The sequence below is a fragment of the Girardinichthys multiradiatus genome, unplaced genomic scaffold, assembly GCF_021462225.1.
Source record: "Girardinichthys multiradiatus isolate DD_20200921_A unplaced genomic scaffold, DD_fGirMul_XY1 scaffold_48, whole genome shotgun sequence".
Lineage (NCBI taxonomy): Eukaryota > Metazoa > Chordata > Actinopteri > Cyprinodontiformes > Goodeidae > Girardinichthys > Girardinichthys multiradiatus.
In genome coordinates, this window is record NW_025917701.1 from 56,457 (window position 1) to 62,658 (window position 6,202).

Here is a 6,202-nt window from a genome sequence, read left to right on the forward strand (position 1 = left end):
ACCCCTCCTGTGAGTAGAAGAAAAGAACAAAGATTAAACAATAACTAGAAAATTTCGGAAGAAATTTAGACGGGGCCTGCCTCTTGGTGCGTGCTTCTGGGACCGGAGCTAGCTATTTTTATTGAAATTCATTGTCTATGCTATTATCAACTATTATCAGCTTAAAATATTACTACTAACTCTGGAGGACTCAGGCTTTTATTTTGAAATTTTCAGTAAGCCTTATTTTAAATGGGCAACAGTGGGTGAGCTCCAATATTAGTGTGATTCATAGTTCTGAAATGATCTATTGTTCAAAATGCAAAGGCTTTTATTTTGTAGAGCATGTTTTGTCTTATTTTGAAAGTCCAGCATGGTTGTACTTTCAGGTCTGGGTTAGTTTCATTAGTTATATAGATCCTGCTTGCTATTTAAAAATCATTATGTATGCCGTAATCAGCTGAAAAAAATCACTAATAATTATGAAAGATTGAGACTTTTATTTTGAAAGTTTCAGAAGGCATTATTTCAAATGTCCACCATAGTCCAATTTCCAACAGTGGGTGAGTTCCAATAATAGTCTGAAGCCCAGTCCTGAAATGATCTATTGTTTAAAATGCAAAGGCATTTATTTTGTAGAGCATGTTTTGTCTTATTTTGAAAGTCCAGCATGGTTGTCCCTTCAGGTGTGGGTTCGTTCCACTGGTTAAATAGAACCTGTTTGCTATTTAAAAATCATTTTCTATGCTCTTTTCAGCTCTCAAAATCCATAGTAAGTATGGGGGGTTGAAGCTTTTATTTTGAAAGTTTCAGTAGGCTTTATTTTAAAAGGCCATCATAGTCCCATTCTCATCACTGGGGGAGCTCCAACAGTAGTGTGAAGCCCACTCCTGCAATTATCTATTGTTTAAAGGCTTTTCTTTTGTAGAGCAGGTTTTGTCTTATTTTGAAAATCAAGCATGGTTGTCCTTTCAGGTCTGGGTTATTTCTAATAGTTATACAGAACATGCTTGCTATTCTAAAACCATTCTGTATGTTATTATAAGCTTTAAATAATCATTAGTAAGCATGGAAGGTTGATGAAAGAAATTGACCTTTAGGGTCAATCACTGTTGTCTGGGTGTTGGAACAGCAGTACATGCTGTTTAAGTTCCCCACACAACATGGCCGCCATGTAGTTGCCTCCTATGAAGCTGGTCAAAGGGGTTCAGGTCAGGTTTAAGCCATAGAAATGACTGAAAATCAATGAAAGTCAATGCAAAGTCCTCAGAAAGATAGTAATCCATGCATGTGTGTGTGGGTGTGTGTGTGTGTCTGTGTGTGTGTGGGTGTGGGTGTGTGTGTGGGTGTGTGTCCCAGTGTGAGACACAGAGAGGCAGAAAGAAAGACAGAATCCCATCCAGACATATACAGTAGGAGATACACAGAGCTATAAATAGAACAGTGAGGAATGAATCAGCCAATCAGCAAAGAGCGTCAGTGTAACTTGACACCTGCTGTTTCTCACTCACGCAGCACCTCTCTCTCTGTCTCCCCTGGTCTAGGCTTTATAACATGGAGGCGCATGCTCCCGAACAACTGGCCATAACTCTGAAACCGTAGGGGCGATCGATGTCATTCTTGGACCGTTTTTATCAGAATGGACAGGGGAACATTAATATTCATCCTTTATTTTTGAAAATATAATAATAAAGACACAACACTGGGTGAAAAGTAAGGGAAAATGGAGAAAAAGGCAAAAATGCCTGAACATGCTCCCGAACAAAGTCTAATATCTCGGAATCCGTACATGGTATTTGAAATTTTTTTAAACTGTGGGCGACAGCTGTCCCTCGTCCCCAATCATGGAGATTTTCATAGCTCTATGTCATTCACAGTATAAAATATGATTATGGAAATAAATGGTGTCACTCGTGGATTACAGGTCAAGCTCTCATTGAAAATACATGGGAGAAGGCCTACAGAAATCTACTGACTCTTGGCGATCGAGGGGTGTTTGACAGAAATCTATGAGACTTAGAACAATTTTGAAATTATTGTGTGAAAGCAGAGGCCCGGCCCTACAATCTTACCGAAAATTGTGGCTGTAGAGCGAAATTTGTGGCCGTGAGGGCCAGTTGAAAATCATTTTTCCTGAAAAAAATCCCCTCTTTCTACACTCTAGTAACTGCCATCTCCACTGTAAAGAGTGTGATTTTCTCGCAAAGTTTGTGTCGCTTGGAGTCTAATTTTAGAGAAACCGTAGCAGTTATCAAGAAACCGTTTTCACTTCTGAAGAGCCGACGGATTTTCCTACAAACTGAAAGTCAAACTGTGTTTCTAGGTGAAAGTATGGCGATACAGCAGAGCCTCAAAAACAGTGAATTTTGAGGATTCCTTCCGCCCCTGACTCCATTCATTCCTATGGGGATTTTGGGTGGTGGTTTTTCGTTAATTACGTCGCCATAGTAACTCGAAACGCCAATAAAAGTAATAGCACACCTCACGGGACCGAGCCGGTCGTTTTGATGTATATATTGTGGGGGTGCACGCAGCGGTTTGGGCCGCATTAATTTTGACGGAAGAAAAATAAATAAACTAGAAAATTTCGGAAGAAATTTAGACGGGGCCTGCCTCTTGGTGCGTTTTGCTCCGACCAGAGCTTGCTATTTTTATTTTATTTCATTGTCTATGCTATTATCAGCTTAAAATATGACTAGTAACTCTGGAAGACTGAGGCTTTTATTTTGAAATTTTAAGTAGGCTTTATTTTAAAAGGCCAACACTGGGTGAGCTCCAACATAGTGTGAAGCCCAGTCCTGAAAAGATCTATTGTTTAAAATGCAAAGGCTTTTATTTTGTAGACCATGTTTTGTCTTATTTTGAAAGTCCAGCATGGTTGTCCCTTCAGGTCTGGGTTAGTTGCATTGATTAAATAGAACCCGATTGCTATTTAAAAATCATTTTCTATGCTCTTGTGAGCTCACAAAATCCATAGTAACTATGGGGGGTTGAGGCTTTTATTTTGAAAGTTTCAGTAACCCATATTTCAAGCATAGTCCCATTTCCAACACCGGCTGAACTCCAACAGTAGTGTAATGCCCAGTTCTGCAATGATCTATTGTTTAAAGTGTAAAGGCTTTTATTTTGTAGAGCATGTTTTGTCTTATTGTGAAAAAGTAGTATGGGTGTCCTTTCAGGTCTGGGTTAGTTGCATTGGTTAAATAGAACCCGCTTGCTATTTAAAAATCCTTTTCTATGCTCTTGTGAGCTCACAAAATCCATAGTAACTATGGGGGGTTGAGGCTTTTATTTTGAAAGTTTCAGTAGGCTTTATTTTAAAAGGCCAACATGGTCCTATTTCCAATACTGGGGGAGCTCCAACAGTAGTGTGAAGCCCACTCCTGCAATCATCTATTGTTTAAAGGCTTTTATTTTATAGAGCAGATTTTGTCTTATTTTGAAAATCAAGCATGGTTGTCCTTTCAGGTCTGGGTTATTTCTATTAGTTATATAGAACATGCTTGCTATTCTAAAACCATTGTGTATGTTATTATAAGCTTTAAATAATCATTAGTAAGCATGGAGGGTGTATGAAAGAAATTGACCTTTAGGGTCAATCACTGTTGTCTGGGTGTTGGAACAGCAGTACATGCTGTTTAAGTTCCCCACACAACATGGCCGCCATGTAGTTGCCCCCTATGAAGCTGGTCAAAGGGTTAGGTGTCAGGTCAGGTTTAAGCCATAGAAATGAGTGAAAATCAATGAAAGTCAATGCAAAGTCCTCAGAAAGATAGTAATCCATGCATGTGTGTGTGTGGGTGTGTGTCTGTGTGTGAGTGTGTGAGTGTGTGTGTCTGTGTGTGGGTGTGTGTGTGTGTGTGTGTGTCTGTGTGTGGGTGTGTGTCCCAGTGTGAGACACAGAGAGGCAGAAAGAAAGACAGAATCACATCCAGACATATACAGTAGGAGATACACAGAGCTATAAATAGAACAGTGAGGAATGAATCAGCCAATCAGCAAAGAGCGTCAGTGTAACTTGACACCTGCTGTTTCTCACTCACGCAGCACCTCTCTCTCTGTCTCCCCTGGTCTAGGCTTTATAACATGGAGGCGCATGCTCCCGAACAACTGGCTATAACTCTGAAACCGTAGGGGCGATCGATGTCATTCTTGGACCGTTTTTATCAGAACGGACAGGGGAACATTAATATTCATCCTTTATTAGTGAAAATATAATAATAACGAAACAACACTGGGTGAAAAGTAAGGGAAAATGGAGAAAAAGGCAAAAATGCCTGAACATGCTCCCGAACAAAGTCTAATATCTCGGAATCCGTACATGGTATTTGAAAATTTTTTAAACTGTGGGCGACAGCTATCCCTCGTCCCCAATCATGGATATTTTCATAGCTCTATGTCATTCACAGTATAAAATATGATTATGGAAAGAAATGGTGTCACTCATGGATTACAGGTCAAGCTCTCATTGAAAATACATGGGAGAAGGCCTACAGAAATCTACTGCCTCTTGGCGATGGAGGGGTGTTTTACAGAAATCTATGAGACTTAGAACAATTTTGAAATTATTGTGTGAAAGCAGAGGCCCGGCCCTACAATCTGACCGAAAATTGTGGCTGTAGAGCGAAATTTGTGGCCGTGAGGGCCAGTTGAAACTCATTTTTCCTGTAAAAAATCCCCTCTTTCTACACTCTAGTAACTGCCATCTCCACTGTAAAGAGTGTGATTTTCTCTAAAACTTTGTGTCGCTTGGAGTCTAATTTTAGAGAAACCGTAGCAGTTATCAACAAACCGTTTTCACTTCTGAAGAGCCGGCGGATTTTCCTACAAACTGAAAGTCAAACTGTGTTTCTAGGTGAAAGTATGGCGATACAGCAGAGCCTCAAAAACAGTGAATTTTGAGGATTTCTTCCGCTCCTGACTCCATTCATTCCTATGGGATTTTTGGGCTCGGTTTTTCGTTAATTACGTCGCCATAGTAACTCGAAACGCCAATAAAAGTAATAGCACACCTCACGGGACCGAGCCGGTCGTTTTGATGTATATATTGTGGGGGTGCACGCAGCGGTTCGGGCCGCATTAACGGAGACGGAAGAAAAATAAATAAATAAATAAATAAATAAAGAGTCCAGTTTAGAGGTGCATAGTAATAGGTGCCTGCCATGCATTGCATGGGAGGCAGTGCATTGCTTCGCAATGCACTGCTCTCCTATGCAATGCTTGGGCAGGCCCCAACTAGAAAATTTTGGAAGAAATTTAGACGGGGCCTGCCTCTTGGTGCGTGCTTCTGGCACCAGAGCCAAGCTGTGGCCGAGTTAAGCTTATGCCTCCTTGCATTGCCATGGTAAGCCCTATAAATATATCCAGTTTAGATGTGGATTATAATACGTGACTCTTTGCAATATCACTGGGAGCAGTGAAGCAAGCCCATTCACTCCTATCCCTCTACTGCTATGGCAAGCCCCAAGTAAGGAATGTTGAGGCTTATCTTTTGAAAGGATAAAGTAGACCACTTTCCATCACTGAGTCCCAGCAGTAGTGTTAAGACCAATGCTGCAATTATCGCTGTATGAAATACAAATACTTTTATTTTTTAAAGTATGTCTAGGTGTTATTTTGAATGTCCTGCATGGTTGTCCTTTCAGGTCTGGGTTAGTTCGATTAGTTATATAGAACCTGCTTGCTATTTTAAAATCATTGTCTATGCTATTGTCAGTTTAAAAAATTAGTAGTAACTCTGGAAGACTGAGGCTTTTATTTTGAAATTTTCAGTAAGCCTTATTTTAAGAGGCCAACACAGGGTGAGCTCCAACATTAGTGTGAAGCCCATTCCTGAAATGATCTATTGTTTAAAATGCAACGGCTTTTATTTTGTAGAGCATGTTTTGTCTTATTTTGAAAGTCCAGCATGGTTGTCACTTCAGGTCTGGGTTAGTTCCATTAGTTATATAGATCCTGCTTGCTATTAAAGAAATCATTATGAATGCTATTATAAGCTTAAAAAATCATTATTAAGTATGGAAGGTGTGGGCTTTTATTTTGAAAGTTTCAGTAGGCTTTATTTTAAAAGGCCAACATGTTCCTATTTCCAATACTGGGGGAGCTCCAACAGTAGTGTGAAGCCCACTCCTGCAATCATCTATTGATTAAAGGCTTTTATTTTGTAGAGCAGGTTTTGTCTTATTTTGAAAATCAAGCATGGTTGTCCTTTCAGGTCTGGGTT